General features: G+C 40.2%; 2 long non-coding RNA genes across 3 annotated transcripts in view; one reads left to right on the top strand and one right to left on the bottom strand.

Moving 5' to 3' along the window:
* The window catches only part of LOC130851701 (uncharacterized), a 74,066-nt gene extending 56,736 nt beyond the window's left edge, over positions 1–17,330 (bottom strand). The window contains exons 1-2 of the long non-coding RNA XR_009053255.1: positions 17,038–17,330; positions 14,505–14,676 (exon numbers count right to left, since the gene is read on the bottom strand). This is a non-coding gene — a long non-coding RNA (uncharacterized LOC130851701). The remainder of the gene's footprint in view (positions 1–14,504; positions 14,677–17,037) is intronic.
* LOC130851700 (uncharacterized) lies at positions 16,952–22,976 on the top strand. Of its 2 annotated transcripts, none has more exons than XR_009053254.1 (4): positions 16,952–17,104; positions 18,255–18,307; positions 18,625–18,686; positions 22,393–22,976. It is a non-coding gene; the product is annotated as an uncharacterized LOC130851700 (long non-coding RNA). The 2 variants fall into 2 exon arrangements; XR_009053253.1 differs by having other exon boundaries at positions 16,952–17,133.
* The last annotated feature ends 3,785 nt before the right edge of the window (positions 22,977–26,761 follow it).

The following is a 26,761-nucleotide window of genomic DNA, read 5'->3' as shown; positions in this document are numbered from 1 at the left end:
AGTTTTGGAGAAATGTACAGTGAGTAGGTAGTAGGACAATGAGAGATGAGAAAAGAATAGGAAAAAAGAAGCATAAGAGCTGGATCTCACAGTATTAGGGAAGATAAAAGAGCCAGAAGCAATGAAAATGACAAGTGCCTTCTCACTTTACAAAGAGATTACCTGTGTCTTCAAGAGATGAACCTGAGGAAATGGAACAGAAGTGGGAATGGAAGGGATACTTAGGTCTTTAAGAAAAAAAAAAAAAGGCTAGAGGAAATAAGTACAGCCACCAGTAGATTACTCTACAGTTTTTTTCCCCAGGATGCAATAGACATGGGCATATTTAAATGGAAAGAGGAAGAAATTAAGAGAGAGAGAGAGAAAGTGAAAACTCTAGGGAAAGAAAAAACAAGATTGCAAGATGCTTCTGTGAAAAGATAAGAGGTTAGGAATAGAAATCAAATCAGAATTTCTTTGGGAAAGAGAAATCAAGATTCTAAGTGTTTGCAGGGTTTTCCTAGGGTTTTCCTATCCTAATGGAATTCTTTTCATTTATTATAAAGCTAGCTACTGAGATTTTAACTATTAAGGTCCAGCTGTGAGTCTGAGCAATTTTAAAACAAAACCAGAACATGGCAACCTGTACTCTTTCATTGCAAAATAACGTTGTGGTTAAAAACATGGTCTCCAGAGTAAGACTGGCTGGGTTTATATCCTCACACTTGTCACTTGGTAGCTACGTGCTTTGGGGCAAAACACTTTATCTTTCTATACCTAAATTTCCACATTTCTGAAATGGAGATAATAATAGTATAGGCTTCATTGGGCTGCTCTGAAGAATAAATAACACAAATTAATTGTTTAGAACAATGCCTGGGAAACAGTAAAGGTTCAATAATCCTTAGCTATTATTATTCACACAGATCCACCTTGTACAATGATTATATCTTAATTCTTTCTCCTCAGGGCAGTACTCTGATTCCTTTCAACTCAAATAGAACATTAATACAGAAAAATCCCATAGTTATCACCATGCCCCAGGATAATGTTAATTCAGATATAATGCAGTTGGATATTGGCAAGTGTCTTCGCCCGTGTTCAACCCCCATTTTTCGAGTGGGGCAGGGCAGGCAAAGTTCTCATCCTCACATGCAATGAGGGGGAAGACTGGGTGGAGAAACTGTGTCACAGAAAATAGGGGTACAAAGGTAGCATTGCCACATCCCTGGTAATTTCTCAGCCCAATTTTCCCCCACACTAGGCTGAAGAAATGGGCATCAGGTGATCCAGAGATTTCTGGAATCCCTGCTGCTGTCCTGAAAGTCCGGCCAGACCCAAGATCCAGAATCATCCTTATTGATATTTAACCAGAGCAGCACCAAACTGCATGCGGGGCCAGGAAGGATTTAAATGGTGTGGTCAGCCAGCTGCACAGGCTCACCTCGGTACTCGATTTATCTTGCAATCGTGTTGACTCCATATTTACACTGTTGGAACTTTGGTACCCTCATTTATCAAGTTACAGCAGGGTTTTCCCGTACTTCAGTTGTCTTCAGAAAATTGTTCCAGGTTGATTAATAGCTTCTTAAACCTGTTAGTTTTTCTATCTGCCCTGGCCAAACTCTGATTTTCTCCAGGGCAGGGTTCATTTTAATTGAGTTGTGGGTTTTTTCCCCCCAGTTTCCCACTATGTCCAGCACAATGTAGTAAAGAAAATAGTTACCATGGCAACACAAGAAGAGGGCTCATGGAGCTTAGGAGGGATTTAGCCTCGCCCTACCATTCCATCATCTCCGTATCTCCATCAACCCCTACCCACTCCCCTTTTCAAATTAATTTTGCCCCTAATTCCCTTTTTCATAGAAATTCTGGAGCAACTTCTGAGCTGGTACTAAATAAATGTTGCGGAAATTTTCTGATTTGACCAGTATGCCGGATGACCTTCTATATCCCTCAAGTGTGGCTCTAGCTCCCCTTTGTGGAGAATAATGACCAGGGTATCTCCAGCTGCTAATTCAGCTGGGTCAGGTTCCCAAGAGGAAAGAGACAGAGATCCTGAGACTAATTTAGTGGACTTAGACAAAAAGGCAAATGCTGTTTTGATAGCTAATTGCTAAATGTTACCAAGAGAGAAACAGCCTAAATAGAGGGGAAAAAAAGAAAGAAAAGAAAAACAAAACAGGAAACAGACTGAAAACAGGTACCTGGCCAACTCCTTTGAGTTGAGAGCATAAAAATCCAAATTGTATCCACTCTTCCACAGTTCCTCTTTCCTTTTGAGTCTGAAAAAGCTTTTTCTAGTCTTTTTTTGGACAATCAAAGGCTTTCAGAGTTGCCCATTCAGATACCTGCTGGTGTTTGTTACAGTTACTTAAAAGTTCACAAAGGAGCAGAGTCTCCACCCAGGAATCACTGTATCAGAATTAAATGAGGGCCTCCCACCCACCCTATCTTATGTCAGGTTCAGTTACCATCTTTCATTCCTCTCACCCACCAATCTGTTCTGCTAGAAGTGGGCTGATAATGGCTCCTCCTTTGCAGTGTCTTTTATCCACACTAATATAGCACTGCCATCTTCCTTTTTCTTATTGTTTCAGAAATGATGCTGCCCGGGTGTAAACTCCAAACAGGGTAATGAGTAAATGGTGCATGGTTTTATTCCTCTTTGAACAGATTGGTTGACAAAAAAGATTCTCTTTTTTTTATTAATTCATATAATGCTGGCTTTAGTCTCAAGGAGTTGACAGCACATTTGGGAAAACAGAGAAGTAAGTACAGAGTAGGAAGGTTAGGAAAGGCTTTCTTAAGGAGAGAGTACCTGGGACTTCCCTGGCAGGCCAGTGGTTAAGACGCTGAGATTTCACTGCAGGGGGTGCAGGTTCTATCCCTGGTTGGGGCACTAAGATCCCGCAAGGCCAAAAAAAGCTGAAATATGAAACTGTGTGGGTGGGAAAGATGGGGAGGGTATTCATAGAAGAAGCAAAGAGAAGCACAGCTCATTCAGGGAGCAATTCACGAAGCTGGAAAGTAGCCAGGTAGGAAGGGACTGGCTAAAGGTCATGTTGGAGGGAAAGTCATACAGAACTTACAGTTCTTTGGCAAGGGAAGTAATGAAAGACTGTTGAAACAACATTATGAGATTCTTCAATTCAGAAAGCTAGCTCTAGATAAGAGTGGTGACTATCTAGTGGTGGGTATAGTGGATAACTCAAGGCTGGGAGAAAAGTTAAGAGGATGTTAAAATAACACGAGAAATAATAAGGATATTGACTAAGGATGTCATGGTAAGGATGGATAAAAAGAGAGACATTTGAGAAATAGCGTGGAAAAATCACAGAGACTGATAAAATCGGGGGGGGGGGCGCGGTCAGAAAATGGATGAGTCACTGATGATTCATAGCATTCTGGCTTGAGCAACCAGGTAGGTGGTGAGACCACTCTCTGACCCATGGAATGTGAAGAATTCAGGAAGAGTGTTGTTGTTGGATGCACTGGCATTGAGGTTTCCACAGGACTTTTAAGAAGAAATGTTCAATATACAATTAGATATTGAGTTCAAGAAAGAATTCAATAATAGAGACGTAAATTTGGGAGCCCTTAGCACAACGGTGAGAACTAAAATGGTGAGGGTAGATAAGTTCATTCAAAGAGCCTGGGAAGAGACCTCCCTGGTGGTGAAGTGGTTAAGAATCCGCCTGCCAATGCAGGGGATATGGGTTCGAGCCCTGGCTCAGGAAGATCCCACATGCTGAGGAGCAACTAAGCCCGTGTGCCACAACTACTGAGCCTGCGCTCTAGAGCTCACAAGCCACAACTACTGAGCCCAAGTGCTGCAACTACTGAAGCCTGTGCGCCTAGAGCCTGTACTCTGCAACAAGAGAAGCCACCACACTGAGAAGCCTGTGTGCTGCAATGAAGAGTAGTCCCTGCTCTCCACAACCAGAGAAAGCCCACGCAGCAACGGAGAGCCAACATTTAATTTAATTTAATTTAAAAAAAACAAAGAGCCTAGGAAGAATGAGAATCAAGACCAAATTGACCACGAGTAGACCCTAGACCTGGAGTGGTAGATGTCTACCACTCCACATTAAAACTGCACCCAAAGACAAATACCATATGATATCACTTACATGTGGAATCTAAAATATGACACAAATGAACCTATCTATGAAGCAGAAACAGAATCATGGACATAGAGAGCAGACTGGTGGTTGCCAAGGGGGAGGGGGTTGGGGGAGGGATGCAGTGGGAGTTTGGGGTTCACAGATGTGAGCTTTTATACATAGAAGGGATAAGAAACAAGGTTCTACTGTATAGCACAGAGAACTATATTCAATATGCTATGATAAAACATAATGGAAAAAATATTTTTAAAAAAGAATGTGTATGTGTGTGTGTGTGTGTGTAATTGAATCACTTTGCTATACAGCAGTAATTAACACAACACTATAAATCAGCTATACTTCAATAATTTTTTTTAAATAAAAAAATGAAACTGCACCCAGAGGGAGTTCTCTGGCAGTCCAGTGATTCCACTGCAGGGGGCACGAGCTAAGATCCCACAAGCTGCATGGCACAGTCAAAAAAACAAAAACAAAAACTGCACCCAGAACAAAGGCAAGTCCTACTCCCCCATATTCTCTGGATGGGTTTATTTACTGTTCTGTAGTCTTTCCTGGGTTTCCCATCTCATGTGTGCTTTCATCCACTATATGCTCATTGTAGAATCCTCCCTCAGTTACCTCGCTCCCCCACAGATCTGTCTGTGTGCCTTATAGATCAGGGGAGCTTTTCCTCTTTTAAAGCCTACTTCATTTTTATTCTGCTTAATTACTCCTTAAAGGTCTCATCTACTCCCAAGCTGGCACTCTTCACTCCTCTAAACTTCCATAAATACCTTTGCTTCTGGGATTCACTTGTAAAAACTGTCTTCTGCTCACCTAATGAAAGCAGTAAGAGTTTGGACAAGCAGCATCGCCAAAAAGAGAGAATATTGGAGGAGAAAAAGATGGTGGCGAAGTAGAGAGACGTGGAGTGCATCCCTCTCCACAGATGCATTGGGAATGCATGCAAGGATGCAGTCATTCCCACAGAGAACCAGCTGAACACCAGCAGACGGCCTCGGACACCAGAAAGGGCTGCGGGGAGCCCGACATAGCCGGTAGGGAGGCATCTACGAGGGCTCAAAGAGGGTGAGGCGGCGGAGCTGTGGCAGACGGGAGGGAGTGAGAAACATACGGAGGGTCCGCAGCGCAGCTCAGCGTTCCCGGACCGAAACATCGATCCGCGGCTGAACGGAGGGTCCAGGAGCGGGAGCGTGGGAACCGGAGAACTGGTTCAGGGTGAGAAACATTGTTGCCAGTAGGGTGACGGACCAAGAGGACAGGAGGGAGGAGGTCCGCGGAGAGGAGTGCCCGCCCCTGAGAGCTGCCCGGCCATGATGGCGGCTGGAGGCTGCAGGCTCAGGGGCGGGGGGGGGGGGGGGGGGAGCTGCATGCATAGCCTCTCCCTCTCTTTCTGCGCCTCTGCAACAGGCAGTGGAGAGACGCCCTGCGGGCCACCTAAGGCGCTCAGGGATAACAAGCACCCTCAGGCACTCGGGCGGGGCTAGATTAAAACCCCTTGTATAGGCGGCAGCAGGGAGGCTGCCGAGAGAAAAAAAAAACAACAACAGCATCAATAAGAAAAAAACCCCGAGAGAGGCCCAACTCTAAGACTTTCTGTGTACGCCTGAGCCACCAGCGCCCTCTGCAACAGGCACCTCCAAGCCTGACTGAAACAACAGTGCGCCACTGCTCACTCACTCCCAGGAGAAGGAGCCACTATTGTACCCTCTCCCTCCCCACACACCGAGGCTTACAGACAAACAATAAAGGAACCTCTGCTGGTCACAGAATAACGCAAAAAAAAAAAAAAAAAACCCAAGGCAAGGAGAAGGACACTTACAGCTGAGACGCTAAGGAAACAGAAATAGTAGTATCAATACCTATTGAATTGGTCCATTCTGGGATCAGTTCTGGATTTTTTTTTTTTTCTCTCTCTCTCTCTTTTTTTTTTTTTGATTTATTAAATACGATCTTAGCCCTAAGGGATCTACAAGTTTTACAACATAATTTTTTAATGATATTTTTAATTCTTTTTTTTTTTTTTTGCCTTTTTATATACTTCTATATCTAGCTAAGTTTTTGCTAGTACGGACAAAATATCTCTCATACTTTCCTTTCATCCCTATCTTTTATACATTTCTATTCCTTTCTTTTTCTTTGCATATTTCCAACCACACTACGCTCTTCTGTTCCCCTTTCTTCCAGCCTTTTTAAGTTTATTTTATCTTAACATACTTATAAGCAACACTATCGGTCTGCTCAGACTCCTTGCTCTATTCTCCAGATGACACACTGCCTTGGTATTTAATATTAGGCTTTTGTCTTTATCTTAGTTCTTAGTACAGTTGTCTAATTACATTCTGAGAATCTCCATTCTCTCTGGTGGTACTCCAGCTCTTTTCTATATTTGATCCTAGCTTACAAAATCTCCCTGGATTGATGTTTGTAGGTGTAGGGTGTTATTTGTTGTTTGTTTGCTTTTGCTTTTGTCTCTGATTTGTTCTGTTTCAGTTGTCAATTTCTGTTGGGTTTCTCTTTGAATATCTGATAGCACACTGGGGTTCTGTCAGGTCTTTCTAGAGCCTTATGTCCTAACGGATTCAGTAATTGTGTGTCTTATATATGTATGTGTTTCCTAGACTTAATATTCGTTTAATCCAATACTTGGACATTAGTCTGAGGCTTGGACAGTCTTCTATAAACACCTCTATCGCCAGGACAAGCAACCCCAAAAGTTTGGACAACCATGAGGAAACAAAGAAACACCATGCAGGCAAAGGAGCAGGAAAAAAACCCACAAGACCAAATAAATGAAGAGGAAATAGGAAAAATGCCTGAAAAAGAATTTAGAGTCATGATAGTAAAAATGATACAAAATCTCAATAACAAAATAGAGAAAGTACAAGAAACAGTTCATAAGAACTCAGAAAAACAAACAGCAATGGATAACAAAATAACTGAAATTAAAAATACTCTAGATGCTATAACCAGCAGAATGACTGAGGCAGAAGAACGAATAAGTGAGTTGGAAGATAGAATGGGGGAAATAAACGCCACAGAGCAGGAAAAAGAAAAAAGAATAAAAAGATTAGAAGACAGTCTCAGAGACCTCAGTGATAACCTTAAACGTACCAACATTCGATTATAGGCATCCCAGAAGAAGAAGAAAACAAGAAAGGGTCTGAGAAAATATTTGAAGAGGTTATAGTGGAAAACTTCCCCAACATGGGAAAGGAAATAATTCACCAAGTCCAAGAAGCACAGAGAGTCCCATACAGAATAAACCCAAGGAGAAATACACCAAGACACATATTAATCAAACTAACGACAATTAAACACAAAGAAAAAATATTAAAAGCAGCAAGAGAAAAGCAACAAACAACATATAAGGGAAAACCCATCAGGATAACAGCTGACCTTTCTACAGAAACTCTGCAGGCCAGAAGGGAATGGCAGGATATACTGAAAGTCCTGAAAGAGAGAAACCTACAGCCAAGAATACTCTACCCAGCAAGAATCTCATTCAGATTTGAGGGAGAAATCAAAAGCTTTCCAGACAAGCAAAAGTTCAGAGAATTCAGCACCACCAAACCAGCCTTACAACAAGTGCTAAAGGAACTTCTCTAAGTAGGACACACAAGAAAAGGAAAACACCTACAAATACAAACCCAAAACAATTCAGAAAATGGTAATTGGAACACACATGTCAATAATCACTTTAAATGTAAATGGATTAAATGCTGCAACCAAAAGACACAGACTGGCTGAATGGATACAAAAACAAGACCCTTCTATATGCTGCCTAAAAGAAACCCACTTCAGACCAAGGGATACATATAGACTGAAAGGAAAGGGATGGAAAAAGATATTCCATGCAAATGGAAGTCAAAAGAAAGCTGGAGTAGCAATACTCATTTCAGACAAATTAGACTTGAAAGTAAAGACGATTAAAAGAGACAAGGAGGGACACTACCTAATGATCAAGGGATCCATTCAAGAAGAACATATCACAATGGTAAATATCTATGCCCCCAACATAGGAGCACCTCAATACATAAGGCAAATGCTAACAGCTATAAAAGGGGACATCGACAGTAATACAATAATAGTGGGAGACTTGAACACCCCACTTACATCAATGGACAGATCATCCAAACAAAAAATAAACAAAGACACACAAGCTTTAAATGACACATTAGACCATCTCGACTTAATTGATGTTTATAGGACATTCCATCCAAAAGCGACAGACTACACTTTCTTCTCAAGTGCACACGGAACATTTTCCAGGATAGATCACATCTTGGGTCACAAATCAAACCTCAGCAAATTCAAGAAAATTGAAATCATATCAAGCATCTTCTCAGACCACAACGCCATGAGACTAGATATCAATTACAGGAAAAAAACTGCAAAAAATACAAACACATGGAGGCTAAACAATTCATTCTTAAACAACCAAGGAATCACTAAAGAAATCAAAGAGGAAATCAAAAAATATCTAGAAACAAATGACAACGAAAACACAACAGCCCAAAACCTATGGGATGCAGCAAAAGCAGTTCTAAGAGGGAAGTTTATAGCAATACAGTCCTACCTTAAGAAACAAGAAAATGATCGAATAAACAACCTAACCTTACACCTAAAACAACTAGAGAAAGAAGAACAAAGAAACCCCAAAGTGAGCAGAAGGAAAGAAATCATAAAGATCAGAGCAGAAATAAATGAAAAAGAAAGGAAAGAAACCATAAGAAAAATAAATAAAACTAAAAGCTGGTTCTTTGAGAAGATTAACAAAATTGATAAACCATTAGCCAGACTCATCAAGAAAAAAAGGGAGAAGATGCAAATCAACAGAATTAGAAATGAAAACGGAGAAGTCACAACAGACATCTCAGAAATACAAAACATCATGAGAGACTACTACAAGCAACTATATGCCAATCAATTGGATAACCTGGAAGAAATGGATACATTCTTAGAAAAATACAATCTTCCAAGACTGAACCAGGAAGAAATAGAAACCATGAACAGACCAATCACAAGTATGGAAATTGAGGCAGTGATTAAAAATCTCCCAACACACAAAAGCCCAGGACCAGATGGGTTCACGGGTGAATTCTATCAAACATTTTGAGAAGAGCTAACACCTATCCTTCTCAAACTCTTCCAAAATATTGCAGAAGGCGGAACACTCCCAAACTCATTCTACGAGGCCACCATCACCCTGATACCAAAACCAGGCAAAGATGTCACAAAAAAAGAAAAGTACAGACCAATATCACTGATGAATATAGATGCAAAAATCCTCAACAAAATACTAGCTAACAGACTGCAACAGCACATTAAAAAAATCATACACCATGATCAAGTGGGGTTTAGCCCTGGGATGCAAGGATTCTTCAATATACGCAAATCAATCAACGTGATACATCATATCAACAAAGTGAAGGATAAAAACCATATGATCATCTCAATAGATTCAGAAAAAGCTTTTGACAAAGTTCAACATCCATTTATGATAAAAGCTCTCCAGAAAATGGGCATAGAAGGAAATTACCTCAACATAATAAAAGTCATTTATGAAAAACCAAAAGCCAACATCGTTCTCAATGGGGAAAAACTGGAAGAATTCCCTCTAAGAACAGGAACAAGACAAGGGTGTCCACTCTCACCACTATTATTCAACATAGTTTTGGAAGTTTTAGCCACAGCAATCAGAGAAGAAAAAGAAATCAAAGGACTCCAAATTGGAAAAGAAGAAGTAAAATTGTCCCTCTTTGCAGATGACATGATATTATATATAGAAAACCCTAAAGACTCTACCAGAAAACTGCTAGCACTCATTGATGAGTTTAGTAAAGTAGCAGGATACAAAATTAATGCACAGAAATCTCTTGCATTCCTATACACTAACAACAGAAGAACAGAAAGAGAAATTAAGGAAACTCTCCCATTCACCATTGCAACAAAAAGAATAAAATACCTAGGAATAAACCTGCCTAAGGAGGCAAAAGATCTGTATGCAGAAAACTTTAAGACATTGATGAAAGAAATCAAAGATGACACAAACAGATGGAGGGACGTACCATGTTCCTGGATTGGAAGAATCAACATCGTGAAAATGACTGTACTACCCAAAGCAATTTACAGATTCAATGCAATCCCGATCAGATTACCAATGGCATTTTTCACAGAACTAGAGCAAGAAATCTTACGATTTGTATGGAAACGCAAAAGACCCCGAATAGCCAAAGCCATCTTGAGAAGGAAAAATGGAGTTGGTGGAATCAGGCTTCCTGACTTCAAACTATACTACAAGGCCATAGTGATCAAGACAGTATGGTACTGGCACAAAAATAGAAAGGACGATCAATGGAATAGAATAGAGAACTCAGAAGTAAGCCCAAACACATATGGGCACCTTATCTTTGACAAAGGAGGCACGAGTATACAATGGAAAAAAGACAGCCTCTTCAATAAGTGGTGCTGGGAAAATTGGACAGCAACATGTGAAAGAATGAAATTAGAACACTTCCTAACACCATACACAAAAATAAACTCAAAATGCATTAAAGACCTACATGTAAGGCCAGACACTATAAAACTCCTAGAGGAAAACATAGGCAGAACACTCTATGACATACATCAAAGCAACATCCTTTTGGACCCACCTCCTAGAATCAGGGAAATAAAATCAAGAATAAACAAATGGGACCCCATGAAACTTAAAAGCTTTTGCACAGCAAAAGAAACCATAAACAAGACTAAAAGGCAACCCTCAGAATGGGAAAAAATAATTGCCTATGAAACAACGGACAAAGGATTAACCTCCAAAATATACAAGCAGCTCATGAAGCTTAACACCAAAAAAGCAAATAACCCAATCCACAAATGGGCAGAAGACCTAAATAGACATTTCTCCAAAGAAGACATACAGATGGCCAACAAACACATGAAAAGATGCTCAACATCACTAATCATCAGAGAAATGCAAGTCAAAGCCACAGTGAGGTATCACCTCACACCAATCAGAATGACCATCATCACAAAGTTTGGAAACCACAAATGTTGGAGAGGGTGTGGAGTTAAGGGAACTCTCCTGCACTGTTGGTGGGAATGTAAGTTGGTACAGCCACTATGGAAAACAATTTGGAGGTTCCTTAAAAAACTACAAATAGAACTACCATATGATCCAGTAATCCCACTCCTGGGCATATATCCAAAGAAAACCATAATCCCAAAAGAAACATGTACCATAATGTTTATTGCAGCACTATTTACAATAGCCAGGACATGGAAGCAACCTAAATGCCCATCAACAAATGACTGGATACAAAAGATGTGGCATATATATACAATGGAATATCACTCAGCTATAAAAAGGGATGAGATGGAGCTACATGTAATGAGGTGGATAGAACTACAATCTGTCATACAGAGTGAAATAAGTCAGAAAGAGAAGGACAAATATTGTATGCTAACTCACATATACGGAATCTAAAAATGGTACTGATGAACTCAGTGACAAGAATAAGGATGCAGATACAGAGAATGGACTAGAGAACTCGAGGTATGGGAGGGGGCGGGGGGTGAAGGGGAAACTGAGACGAAGCGAGAGAGTAGCACAGACATATATATACTACCAACTGTAAAATAGTCAGTGGGAAGTTGTTGTATAACAAAGGGAGTCCAACTCGAGGATGGAAGATGCCTTAGAGGACTGGGGCAGGGAGGGTGGCAGGGACTCAAGGCGGGGGAGTCAAGGAAGGGAGGGAATACGGGGATATGTGTATAAAAACAGATGATTGATCCTGATTACCCCCAAAAAAACATAAAATAAAATAAAAAAAAAAAGAGAGAGAATATTTTCACTGCTGGTTTGATATTACAGTTTTGCAGTCTTACGAAGGAAGAAACTTGGTAAATTCAAAAAGGTCAAATCTATCATTTCTTTGTGCTGATTCTGATTTCAGTAAAACCTCTTTAAAGACATGACAATTTAAGAAAGCAGGAAACCAAAGAACGTGACATTCTTGGATCAACAAATAAAATGAAAAGCTCCTTAAAAGTTAACAAGGCAAAGATGAATGTGGATTCTAACACGTGAAGTTAGCGGTATTTAGAGATTTGGCTCTCCTGGAGGTTACTGCACCAGAACAAAGTCAACATGGAACTTAGTTTGATCTACAGTTCCAGTTAAAGAAACCTAAAATTAACTCCAGTGTAATCTGAGTATGGAGTGTTTCTAATGGGTCACTGAGCAGTTTGGTGATTACCTTTTTGTTCTCTAAAAATAAGAAAACATAAGACTGATGATTGGCTGGAAGACAGATTTGGAAAACACTACCACAGCCAACACCATTTATCTAAGGTTACATTTGAATACAATCAGTTCTAAAATGTGTTAGTCATTTCACTCCATTAAATGTTTGACAGTCATTTCTTTGCTATGCATATTGAAAACTTCCTCTTCATCAATTACTATTTCTTATAATTTTTATTTTCTTGGCTATGTGACTTCTAGTAGAACAAACAAAAGAAGCAAAGAATTATGTTTTTATAAGTTATTTTCCAATATTCAATCTTCTCCCAATAAATAAACATTAAATCCAAAATCTGAATGTTGGGGAGGATGGGGGGGACTCGAGGGAGGGTGGGGGGGGAGTCGAGGGAGGGAGGGAATACGGGGATATGTGTATAAAAACAGATGACTGAACTTGGTATACCCCCCCAAAAAAAATAATAAATTAATTTTTTAAAAAATCTGAATTTATATAATGGGTATGATTCACTCTACTTAGTTCATTACTAGTAAATTGAAAACTGTTAAAACTTTTACATCATTTTTCAGTATAAAAGATCATATTTCATGGATATTACCACTAGGTGGCTCAAATGGTTGAAACATTAATTCAATATATGAGCAGGAAAAAAAAAAACTAAAGATTTACATCTTTTTCTGTAATTATATGCTTTATACATTAATTTTCTACAAACTTGTATACTATTTATAAGTTATCACATGGGAGACAATTACTTTAATGTAGTCATCATCATGTATGCCATTGTTATGCAGGAGAGGAGATTAACAGACAAAATGAATGAGTTATGTTACATTTTGTCATAAAAATGTAATAAGAAGATAAATTAAAATATTACCAGCTGAGGGAGAACACAGTATTCAATGGAGTCTAAATTGTCGGAGTCTCGGGTTGTATTTCATATAAACTTATCCAGGCATTTGTAGAGATTACCTGCTATATTTCCTGGCAATTGTAATTATTTATGTCTCTTACAGACAAGTGACTCAGAGCCAAAGCTCAAGCTCACTGTGGTCCAGGGACCTTGAAAATCAAGCCATTCTTCCTTACAGTAAATTATTGAAATGCAGGATGCTTCAGATATTGTGTCCATTACATTGGATAGCTTGGGACCCTCTATTCTTTCTGATACAAAGAAAACCAATGCAGGAAATGATTATTTCTTCCCAACTTTAATGAGCATCTTATAATTCCTTTGGACTGTTCAGGATACAGTACCAGGAGGTGAAGGAAGAAGGGGTTCTCTCCAAGTTGGAAAGGAAAGTATTAAGCCTTTTGATTCTGTCAGAGGAAAGAAAACACAACAGGGACTTTGGAATAAGGGGGACTTATGTGCTTCCTAACCAAGAAGAATCAATATGCCCTCCCATTATTCTGGAGATACCTAGTTCTCTAGGTACTTAGTACTAACAGAAGCTCTGCCCTAGGTTTAAAGTTTGGGACCACTGAAATCTTAAAGAAACTCTCTTTCAAGATACTGGTTTTATCTTTGAATTATTTGACTTTCTCCTTGAATACTTGTCTTTGTAATCACCAACTATCGAATCTTCCATTCTAAAAGTTACTTAATGGGCTTTACTTTGGAAAAGAAGCAAGATCCTCTACAGGAGGAGCTTAAGGGATGATTTTTCCAACTCTTAGACAAGTAGCATTTTTTCCCCAACATTAAAAATATTTTCCTTGGCTATTAATTATTTGTCATTTGGAAGTACAGGTAAAAATCTGAGTTTGTCTTAAAAGTATTGATTTTCCTTAAGGGAGTCATAATTTAGGTTCAGCTGCAGCAACAGCAGGTCCTGGTATTTTTATATTCATGTTCAGGCACCTGACATTTAGGTTTTATTTGAATACAGAGTTGTAAATATAACATGAACTAGTTATCACATAGCTCTTAAATACTGAGATCTAATTAATTCTAAGTTTAACAACTATAGTTAGTCAAAGTTCTAACCAGCTAGCTTTTGAGAAAGAGATAGACTCATCTTCCCAAATTATGGCCATGAATAGTTTCCACTGAGTGACTACAAAAGAAAACAAACAAAAATAAAACAACCCAAATGGCTTAAACAATTAAAAAGATACAATGGCTTACATGACTGAATGCTAAAGGTAGAGTTGTTTTCAGGGTGGGCTGGACTCAGTTGCTCCTCAGTGTCATCCAAGAGTAGGTTTACTTCTGCAGCTGTCTGCCCTTGGCAATGTCAGCTTCACTTCCTGTTGTGGTTGTCTGTTCACAGCTGTCTGGGCTCTACTCCCATTGATATCTAAGGACAGAGAAAGAAGGTAGATAACGTTTTTCGGAAAGAGAGACACTTCTCTCCCAGAAATTCCTCAGCAAGCATGGTCTGCAGGTTTACTACCGTCCCCTGATGCAATAACTCTGGCCAGGGAATGGGAGCCTAGCATTAGTGTCAGCCCAGGCTACATGCTCCAGGTCAGTAGCCAGCAATGAACTCTGCTCCCCCCAGTAAATGGGCTACATGCAGGAAGTAGAGTTATCAGTGTAAATATCAGAGCTATCAAGGGAAAGGGAGACAAAGTCCGGGAGTGAGGAGGGGCAAGTGAGGGATATATACGAATTCATCCTCCTCACTATACAGGGGGAACTCGAACCAGACTGCCTGAGTTTGAATCCAGACCCTACTGTTGCAGCAATCGGTCCATCGAGAAACCAAGCACCACACTCGGAGGGTTGGAGAACTCAGGTTTCTTAAGCAGGAGGCCCCAGATGAGCTAAGGCTCCAAAGTTCTGGGCCCTGAACTCAGGGTGAGCTTTACTTTTATAGTGCACATGTTTACAGAGCATGGAAGGTTCCAAACAGAAACTTACAAGAGCAGGTGCAGAACATTCCATTTTTTAGCAAAACATCTTAAAGTTACATTGAATTGTTGGGTTATCCTGTTTTTCTGTTTTTCTCTGCGCGGCAAGCATATTTCACAAAAGCACAAGCATATTTCACAAAAGCACAAGCATGGAGTTGTTTTTAGCTCAGTGTAAGTTTCTAACTTTCCCCTTCACTACCACTTGTTGGCTGTATGGCCATGGGCAAGTCATTTGACCTCTCTTGTCGAGTGACAGGTAGGTCAATGATTTGCTTAATCGCTTATATCACAGGGCTTTTCTAAAATCCATGGCACTAAACCAAGCATTTATTACACTCTTCTTTGTGCGAGGCATGTGGAATTGGGAAGAACACAAAAGGGAGCAAAAGGATGTTCTGCTTTCAAAGAGCCAGCAACTTAGGGGAGGAAATGAGAGCTCAGAGTTGGTGGTACTATATAGGTGGGATAAGTTACATAGAAAAGATGTATTTCCTAAAATGGCTTTTTTTTCCTAATTAAACATTCTTAAATAGTGGCCACATTTTCTAGTGTTTTTCATATCCTATATGAAGTCGTGTAATTTTTCTGGACGGTCATTTACTAATAATAAATGTCAACAATCATTAATAGTCAATAAAACTACTAGAAAAAAAGAGAAACCAACCAAACTGCAACTATAAAGTGTATAAAATATAATGTTCTTAATGCTCTAATATTTAAGATAATGGAGAGGAATGGAAGTGAGGACAATTAAAAAATCACTGGAATTTTTTCCTTGGAAGTATTTTTATGCTTTCAGTGAAGTGTGTGACAATTGGATGTTCTGAACTATTACCAGGTCACAAAACAAACTTCACTGTGGACACCTAGGAAGTTGTCACTTCCCATCCCACTAGCTTTTTTTCTAAAGTTGGGAATAGACAGACTTTCTTTGTTTTAAACAGACTTTATTCTAGGAGCAGAAGGGCAGCAGGTCAGCAAAGTAACTGAATAACTACCACCCCTAGAGGGTGCTATGGTGCCTTTTAAGTCACCCAAGTCAACTTCTCCCCCCCTTCCTCTAAGGAAAGCACTACTGGTCCACTGGTCCCTGGACATGCCTTCCTTCCAACTCTGAGTCCTCAGACTTCTGAACATCCTGCTTTTTACTTAGCTTTTTGGCCTCTGTTTAAAAATATTGTCACAGTAAGATAACAATTGTGCAAAATGGAAGTAGCCCAACCACAATAATCCTAGACAGAAGGTACATATTGTCTTTACATCAAAGAAACAGAGAAAAATGTTCATCACCATTTGTATTTATAGCTACTGGTAACTTCCTTATATCCTTTTGGAAATGTATAAATAAAATTCTCAGGGTGGCAGAGAGAAGGAATGTTGATGAGTGCCTGGGGTGTTTAAGATGGAATCTGCAGGTAAGGAGCTCAGTGGCATTTCTACCCAACTGTATGGGGCTGGGGGACAGAGCCCTGTCTTTTCCTGTCTGTGTCCCAGTATGTGGCTCAGATGAATACCTCAATAAATGTATACCGATTCGATTTCAATTTTTCCAGAACGTTTGTAAACCAACCCAATTAGATATGAATAAGGAAACAGTGATACAAAAGAGAAAAACCACAGGACTGGGGTGGAGACTGCGGAAGATTACATCAAAAATATTATCTCAAGAGAAGGGAGTGGCTGGGTGGGGCTCAGTTAGAGCTGGAAGAACAACCGGTACTGGATAAAGAAAAAGTCCACAACATTCCAGGAGTGATCAAGCTGCGAAAGACCATTAGCTCCTCTCAAGCCAGTCCCATTACCTTACAGATGAGAAGAGAGGTCCATGGTAGGAAGTCACTTGCCGATGGGCTCTCAGTGGATCAGAAGGTGAGACCATGAATGATTCCATCCACCAGGTGAGTCCCAGCTGCTCCACATGGTGGTGGCCGCTTCACCCATCCCAGGCATCCAGAACAGAACTGGCTTGTCAAGAAGAGAAGGTATCTGGAAAAACCAGGCACCACCTCAGAGTTTCTGTCAAGGCTTCACTGAGTATTTCCAGGGCTGGGCAAAGTGGCTCACAGTTCACCATCAGTTAGAAGTAAGGAACTGGTGAGGCTCCTTCCACTCACATTTTGCCTTGACCATCTGAGTCCAATGTGGGGGATCCCAGTCCTGAGCAAAGGACAGTCAAGAAAGGGCCCAATTCTTCAAAACTCTTTCAAAAGGTCTTTTGAGGATTCTTGGCCCCAGAGTTTCCAAAAGACCTAGATTACTTAGAAATACTTTGCTGGTGTGATGCAAGTTCAAATCTGAAGGAGTTTGTACAAAGAGAGAAGATGTTGTCATGCACATGTATAAAATACAACAGAATCCTAGAGTGAAGAAGGGACAGCCTTCAGCAGGAGCCAACAATCCTAGCAAACCCCCAGGCCTGTGTTTTTCTCAGGCCTAGGCTAGCTCAAAAATGTACTTAAATACCTACAAACACCTAAGCTGCAGAGTAACTACAACCTCCAAGATGGTCATTTTTTTAATAGACACTAAAGCAAGTAAATGAGTGGGGTACTGCTTCCATTCAATCAATCACTCAATCCTGCAAGGTCTGGAAGTGGCAGTGTGGGGGAAAGGAGGATGCCTACCCCACCTCTGCATCCCAGGGGAAAGGGGCTGTGGACAAGAAAACAGCATCCTTTGAAAGGTCTGCTGGGAAAGCAGTGGCCTCAGGGAAGAGCTAGGTTTCACTTAGTGCAAGAAGATGGAGGAAAAGATTAGACAAGAATTTGCAAATATAGAGAAACGTACTGCTGACTGGCTGTGAATTTGAAAGAGCACAGTAGGAGAGTCAGGGATTGGTGGAGAGTAGGTGATGCGGACAGAAAAGGGAGTGTTCAAAGCTTTACGGAGAGGGAGACGAGAAACCAGGGGATGGGGAAGTGCTTGGCGTCCTGAGTCCTGCACGTCTAGGGGTGCTTGAAGTAGATGCAGTGTGGTAGATGCTGCAATGCTCTTCCCAGATCCCCACCTCTCTTTCCAGGACTGAAGTATTCACGTCCCAGCCGCTGGGATGTTGGTGCTGACAGCTCTCAGGTGAGTCCTCCTGCAGGAACTGCCTAGTGGATGAAGAGAGCTCCCTTGCTCAACACAACATCCCTTCCTGGCACCCCTACCCCACCACGAACAGTCAATGCAGGGTCTAAATGCCTGGCCCCCTGGCCTACCTCGCCCACAGCCACCCTGAGAGACCATGAGAGCTGTGGAGCTCTCCTAGCATTTCAAGATTTGTGCAGGTCCCTGCTGCAACTGCACTGCCTCCAGCCCTCCCGCTGCCTCCCCTTCCCCCTACAGCTGGCGATGCTGAGAGAACTCTCCAGGTGAACCACTCTGTGTTCAAATCTTCTTCGCAGGGAACTCCATCTGTGACACACGGGACATGGTGAGATGAACCCTGAGACTCTCAAAGCAAATGGTGAGGGGAGACTGTGAGCGAGTGCAGGGATGGGTTAGGGCGAGGTGGGGGCTTTTGCCAGGGATCCATAAGCTCTGAGGTTCCCCTTTTCACCCCCAGAACATAGCATTCTGAGGCTGTACTCACTGTAGGACTCATACTGTTTAATATGCTTCAAGGGAAGGGAAGACAAAAATGATTAACCTTCTGCCCGAAGACCTTGTAGAAGTTTTCGTTTCTGTGTTGAACGCTTAACAAAAGCTCAGTAGCCGCTGTAACAGCCTGAATTAGCATCAAAGTTTTCCGAGCACTATTCCACATGGGGGCTTCTCCTTCAGCCTGCATCCTGGAATGAAACACCAAAACTGACCCTTAAAGATTGTATCACATGAGTGAGAAATACCCCTTTGTTGGAAACCACTGAGGTTTTCAATGATTTGCTACGGCAGCATCGTTTAGCCTCAGTGGATTAATACAGACACTGAGAACAGGGGCTGACAAACTGTAAAGAGCCAGAAAGGAAATATTTTAGGCTTTGCAGGCCATCCAGTCTCTGTCAAGGCTACTTAAGTCTACCATTGTCATGCAAAGCGCTCATAGACTATAGGTAAGCAAAGGAGCATGGCAATGTTCCAATAAAACTTTATTCACAAAAACAAATAGCAGATCATATTTGACCCTTGGGAAGTAGTTGGCTGATCCCTGATATAGATCCTCCTGGGTAGGTCACTGAAGTAATTTAGCCACTGGCTGAAAATCCTACAGGTAATTGCCTAAAATCACATCTTTACTAATTTTATCCACCCAGTGTTATTTTGCTACGTTTTATATTAAAGATGATGTTCTTAGAGTCCATTTATTTAGTAAGGGTTAAAGGGATGAAAAGGCAAAGGATGGCAGATTTAATATTTCTTGATGGGGGCGGGGGGTATCTTTGCCAGTACAAAGCCTTCAAAAATAATTGGGAAGTCATGGAGATAAAAGAATTGGAGAGGAGAGATAGATAGCTGAATTAGGGATAAAAAGAAGGGAAATGGAAACACGAAGAGAAATAATACAAAGGTGAGAGAAAATGGAGTGAAGCTAGAATTCCTTACTTGGCTTTTTTCAGTCCCAGGACCAGACAGAATGTCTATTCCTCTACTGCCACCTTCAGTTCTTTTAAGATCCTGGCTCTCTTTTTGCAATTTCTACTATGAGGCTAAACCACCCAGGATGCAACTCCTATGGGTGGTTTTTCCATTTTTTATTTTACCTACATCTTGCTGAAATCCACAGGGGTTCAAAAATGGCAGAACTTGAGTAAATTATTTTTGAATGGAGGAAAGAGAACAAGATCTAGGATTGAGGATAAACAGGGACGAAGATTAATGTTGGGATGGGATGGGGAGACACAAAGCAGAGGTGAGAGTCCAGGGACAGAAGTACTTTGGAGACACAGCCTAATTCTATAAGTTAGAGAAGTGAGTTTGCATGCATCTGGGCAATTCCATAAAGGGATGAGGCAAACTGATATCAATAGATTATTAATAATGGCTGGGATCTGGAGGTGTGAATTGTGAGCAAAATTATGAAAGGAAAAGTAGCTCTGGATATATCTGTGGTAGAAAATCAGTGCTTAACTATCTCCCCTGCACTTTATCATGCCTGGTCAGGGGATCAGTGTTAATAAGATCACAGGGATATAATCTTTTTACAAATTAGCCGAATCTACTCTACCATTGCCTTATGGCTATCTCTTCATTGTCTGGCAGATTCTTAACCACTGCGCCACCTAGGAAGCCCCATGGCTATCTCTTTAAGAGCCTATCTACATTGTAAGTAACTTGAGGCAGAAACAAGTCCTTTTCGGCATTGTAAATCCAGCACTCACTCAATGAATTCGTGTTGGATTACATTGTTTCCTTTCAATGGTATAATGCAGAATTTTGAAAATTTCTTGTGGGAAATCATCAGTTAATTGGACTGAAGATGGAGAACGCTTTGTCTCTGGAACCTTTCAAAATTTGTCATCTGTTTTCCATACCTCCATCCTAAAGTTGCCCTTCTTTATTTCAATCCATTCTTTGTATTTCTCTACTCACCAGCACAGAGCCCAAAGCAAATGGTCATAGCTCAGCTCTAATCACTGTGGTTATAAGGGGGATTTAGTTTCATAGTGACCCCAAGCTGGGACTCAGGCTGCAGCCACTTTAAGTCTCTCTCAGTTGATGTACAGCCTGAGAAAAGAAAGACTGAACAGGAAATGTCCATTGTTACCCTCTCCTGGCATCTCCTGGCAAGTCAGTCGACCCGGGTCCAGCAGTGGGTGATGTAGCATGACTGTCTAGGTGTCCATTATGACATAAAACAATCCAAGCTATTCAGAAGGTGATATGCTTTGGCTTCTGAAAATAACTGCACGTAATAGTAGAGGTTCAGTTACCGAGATAATAAAAACAAAACTAGGGTAATCAAATGAGGCACCGTACCTCAAGAAAGAGCCACACCTGCTACTATATTCTTAACCAAAGGGCACCTGAGCTTTGCTTTTCTCTCACAGTTGAGGACATTTCACTTGGTAAACATACACGCAACTTTCTTCTTACTCAAGTCAGAGGTCACTTCCTTTGAGAATCCCTTCCTAATCCTTCCCCTACACTCCTGCTGTTGGATCTTTGCCCCTCCTCCATTCGCATTACTCTCATCATATCATATTGAAATGGTTTATGGACCCCTCTGCCTCCTGTGAATTCCTTTAGGGCAGGAACCATTTCTTCATTGCCTCTATCACTTCAACCCACGCACCTAGTAGAGTCTCATTAAGTGTTTTTAAATGGATCATTCATTCACCTATGGTTTTTGGAGTCAAAGAAATCACAAATTCAATGCTAGGGATCATGGCAGCTTCTCAGCCCTGCTAAGCAACTCAGTCATAGGAAAAGCAAAATAAATCCTACAGACTTTTCCATCACTCTTGGCTACTGGGGTCCCATGGACATCTCAGGCACTGGTGAGAAAATGTCAGAGATGCCATAACCACCCAGTAATGGATATTTGCCCTTCTGTCTTCACTCAAAGGATGTCCTTTGTGGTTTCTGAGCCACCTCACAATAGTTTGGGGCCATGGGAAGAGCCACGTGGAGATTGATGGTGCTTTAGCTTAATCCAAGATCCAAGTGACCTTAAAACAGACTTCCTATTGATCCTTATATCGAGAGGTCCCTTAACTATTTAAGGGCATAGAAACTCTCTATTAAGATTTGAATTATTTTTCTGTTCTGATTAGTTCGTCTCAAAAGAACGCTTTGTTTTAAAATCCTTTGCAGTGACCTTTCAGGACAGTTGTAGCTGGATGAAGGTCAATACCCACCGTACTCTTGCTTTATCTCTCAGCCAAATTAACAGATGTAAATGGGTGTCCTTATATATTTTCTGACCAAGTAAACCATGCTTGCGGAGCTGCAAAAGTTTTCTAGAAAATTCATACAAATAACAGGATACTGTTTCTAAGGGAGCACACATGTATAACTGTAGATATATCTACTGAGTCTTCCCTTGAGTCATAATTACTTCCAAAAAAAGGATCAAATCCGATTCAGACTGTGAGACCTTTGAGCTCCATTCAGTTCCGTTGCACGTCCAGTTAATAAGAACAATGGGCTAATTGCTTTTAATGGGCAGCAGTTTGTGATAACGTTGTCAAAATTCCAGCACCATTTAAATCCCCTTTCTGTTTTGTTTTAAGGACACCGTTTTCACATGGAAGATCTGCAGAGCATTGATTGTCATTTTTCCAATTCAAACATGGGTTTGTTTATCTTTTGGCTGAGAGGTAAATAGGCCAGTAGCCAATACACTGAAATTGGAAGTGCACCCCATGCTGTCCAGCAGACTGTAGACACTTAGTAACAACTTGTTGAAAGAAAAACATTTTCAGTCAAGAGGAAATTATTTTCCTGAAAATACAGTTCAATGCAGGCAAAGGCACAAGATCAACTTCTAAAGTAAACACATGTGGGCTTCCTAGGTGGTGCAGTGGTTGAGAATTGCCTGCCAATGCAGGGGACACGGGTTCAATCCCTGCTCCAGGAAGATCCCACATGCCGCGGAGCAACTAAGCCCGTGCGCCACAACTATTGAGCCTGCACTTTAGAGCCCGTGAGCCACAACGATTGAGCCCATGTGCTGCAACTACTGAAGCCCATGCGCCTAGAGCCTGTGCTCCGCAACAAGAGAAGCCACGGCAATGAGGAGCCCGCGCACTACAACAAAGAGTAGCCCCCACTCACCCCAACTAAAAAGAAGAAAGCCCACGCAGAGCAAAAAAGACCCACACAGCCAATAAAATAAAATAAATAAATAAGTAAATTTATTAAAATGAATAAAGTAAACACATGTATGTTATGCTCTGTGATTGGCTCCATTATCATTTAAATAATTTTCTTTCTAACCCAGGACTCTTAGCTGAATAGCATAAGCTTTGAAAGTTAAGCAGACTTCCCTTCCTGGCAGTTTGGGAGTTGGGGAAAACTAAAACGCTCCCGCTATAAAATTAAAGATAATAAGGCAAGAGAAATACACAGTGGCCAGAAATGACTGAGAAACTTAAACTAAAAAGATAAGGATAAGCTGGTAATATTAGACAGCTCTATAGGGTTTTACATATTTTTGTCACCAAAAGGTTAGGTTCTCAATCATAAGTAATGGATAAGACCTCAAGCCTTTTTGAGGAAGCGAAGGTTGAACTGAGGCTTCTGAATCAAGAGATTCCAGAAGGTTTTACCCCTCTGCAAAATTCCATCCAATAAAAGGAAGGACTGTTTATCTTGGCCTAGACTTGGGGTGGAAAAAATAATTCTGTCTCTCAAAAATGTATAATCATGAGCCTATTCCATTGTCTGGAGATGTCTGAGCCCAGAAGCTAACCACCACCACCACAAAAAAGTCCTGCCAACTTGGAAATCTCCTTAGCAGAGGAAGTTAAAAACTGCTCTGGAGATTGTACAAGATTCCCACCACTTAAGATGAGTTCACAATCCAAAATTTACAAATAAACAAGTCAATCATACTGAAAATCAAACTACTCAACACATGGTGAAAGAACTTCAAATAACGAAATTATGAGAGACAGGAAACAAGTATAAATATAATAAAGACATATAATATAGGTATTAATAACGACAAAAAATTGAACATATGAAAGAACAAGACTGCAAAAAAAATAAGGTAAATTTGAAAAAGAATAAAGTACAAGTTATATAAATGAAAAATAGTCATTGAAATTAAAACTTGATGGAAATGTTAAACAGCATATTATACACAGCTGCAGAAAAAAATTAGTAAGAGGGAACTTAAATCTGAGGAAATTGCCAGAAGGCAAGATAGAGAATCAAGGATGTGAAAAATATGAAAAAGAAGTTAAAAAACATGGAAGATACAATTAGAAGGTCCAACATAATTATGAGTTCCAGAAAAAGAAAATAAAAAGAATACAGGAAAGGCAATATTCAAAGAGATAATATAACGTCTTAAGTTTTCCCAGATATTGATAATAACCTGATCCCTTCATTTCAGGAAGCTAAAAAAACCCATATGGGATTAATAAAACTTCCTAGCATAGAAAATTCCATTCAATGTTATCCTAGAATAATTGGTTATTTATATGGAAAAATCAAATAAAATTAGATCCCTATCCCACACAATTTACAAAATTCAACTGCAGATAAATTAAAAGCTAAATAGGAGGGCTTCCTAGGTGGCGCAGTGGTTAAGAATCCGCCTGCCAATGCAGAGGTCACGGGTTCGATCCCAGCTCCAGGAAGATCCCACATGCCATGGAGCAACTAAGCCCGTGTGCCAAAAAAAAAAAAAAAGCTAAATAGGAGGGGAAAACACTTTAAATACTTAGGGAAAAAATTTGGAAACTAACTTTGATCCCAGGGTATGTAAAACATTATGAAACAGTTTTTTAAAAATCATTAACAAATGATTTGTTAATTAAAAGATAACATCTCAAAATCAAAAGCCACAGAGAAAAAATACTAGTGACCAAATATTACAAAGAACTCCTATAGATCACTAAGAAGATAAACAACCTTAAAAATGAGCAAAAAAAACAACATAATTCTTAGACAGGAAACCAGAATGGCCAATAAACATATAAAAAGATGCTTGACTTTAGTAGCAATCAGGGAAATTCCTAATGAAACAATTAAGTACATTATTTGCACTCATCAGATTGGTAAAATTGAAAAATTCTGATGATGAAGCGTTAGTAAGAATGTGGAGCAATAGGAATACTGTTCAGGGAAACTGTCAGTTGGAGCAGACTTCAGAGAACGATTTGGCAGGAGCTGGTCTCGGTAAAGATGTGTGTCCCTTAGGACCCAACAATTCCACTCCCACGTGTGTATCCCTAAAGAGATTCTTGCATAAGAAATAAGGAGAAGTGTTAAAGAATGCTTAATACAATATTTACTGACACTGAGAAAAGTTTGAAACAACTGCTCAATGCGAGAACAGCCGAAAAAAATTTTTTGGTCTATTCACCTAATAAAATGCCAAATATGAGTGAAAGCAAACAAAATAGAGCTACATCTGTCAACATGGTTAAATCTCAAAAATATGTCGTCAAACACTGTGCACCTGGGACTTCCCTGGTGGCACAGTGGTTAAGAATCTGCCTGCCAATGCAGGGGACACGGGTTTGAGCCCTGGGCTGGGAAGATCCCACATGCTGCAGAGCAACTAGGCCCATGCACCACAACTAGCGGGCCTGCACTCCAGAGCCTGAGAGCCACAACGACTGAAGCCTGAGTGCCTAGAGCCCATGCTCCACAACGAAGAGTAGCCCCTGCTGCTCACCACAACTAGAGAAAGCCCGAGCACAGCAATGAAGACCCAACGCAGCCAACAAATTAATTAATTTTTAAGAAAGAAATTCTCTGTACTCTTTAAAAACAACAAACACTGTACACCTGAAACGAACACAATATTGTAAATCAACTATACTTCAATTTTAAAAATAAATAAAAAATAAAAGACCATGTATAAAATATAGAGACATATATGTTGTTAAACAAACTGAAACAAATGGTTTTATGAAGGATATACACAGTACAATATAATCTGTATAAAAAGTAAAGATATGCCCAGAGGACCGTAATATTTAAAGCTACATATGTAAAGTAAAAGTATAAAAACTGGGGAGGGTGGGAAAGGATGATAGAGTCTCCTGGGGACTTCAGTTGTGTTTGTGATCTTAAACCAGGTGATCAGTGCATTGTGTGCATTATGCTATCATCTGTACTTTTCATAGGTCTAGAGCATCTCATAATTTTAAGAAATAACTAAAAAGAGATGCAGACTCCCACACTCTGAGATAAAACTGTGAAACAATTTCTGTTTAGCGATGAGGAGTAGGCTGGTGTTTATTCCTGGGCTGTGTGAAGGTCTCAGGAAAAGACAAGAAGGCACATCTGTAATGGCTTGGGTTAATGGTAAAAGAAGCTTTACTAACTGTACATGATTTTACATATTTTATGAAATATTTTAGATGTTAGTATCCTTAGTAACGCTCCCTGACAGCACTGAAGCCTAAGAAAAATGGGGAAAAATATTAACTACATTAGGAAAATGTTATATTCTATGCATTTTTGATAGCTCTTAAATCTTCCAGCCCCCAAACCAGAATGATAAAACTGAAATAGAACATTTTAAACGAATTTGCTCGAGTACGTATAAGCGTCTCTCACAAGGAGGCCACATTTTCACTTAAAATATTGATCGAACCCACCATGCAATTTATTTATGTATATAGTTATTTCCTCTCTTCATCTCAAAAAGCATTTGAAGCAGTTAAACCTCTATTATGAATAAAATGAAGTCAGGTACTTGGAGTAAGGCAAAGTATGAGTATTAGACAATCCCTACCCACAAGAAGCTTGCAAAATAATTTATAAAACCTTTGATCCAAACCTTACAAGTTCATGTTCTCCGTATGTAGACTATCCTCACATTTAAACAGGCAAGTGCTAGAAATATGCAGGGAGCTAATCCCATCAGTGTCAGACATAATATCCATTAGCTCATTTGTATTTGCCCTAGACTTTCTT

Source organism: Hippopotamus amphibius, chromosome 4 (genome assembly GCF_030028045.1).
Source record: "Hippopotamus amphibius kiboko isolate mHipAmp2 chromosome 4, mHipAmp2.hap2, whole genome shotgun sequence".
NCBI classification, from domain to species: domain Eukaryota; kingdom Metazoa; phylum Chordata; class Mammalia; order Artiodactyla; family Hippopotamidae; genus Hippopotamus; species Hippopotamus amphibius.
This window is presented reverse-complemented; position numbering and strand designations above follow the sequence as displayed.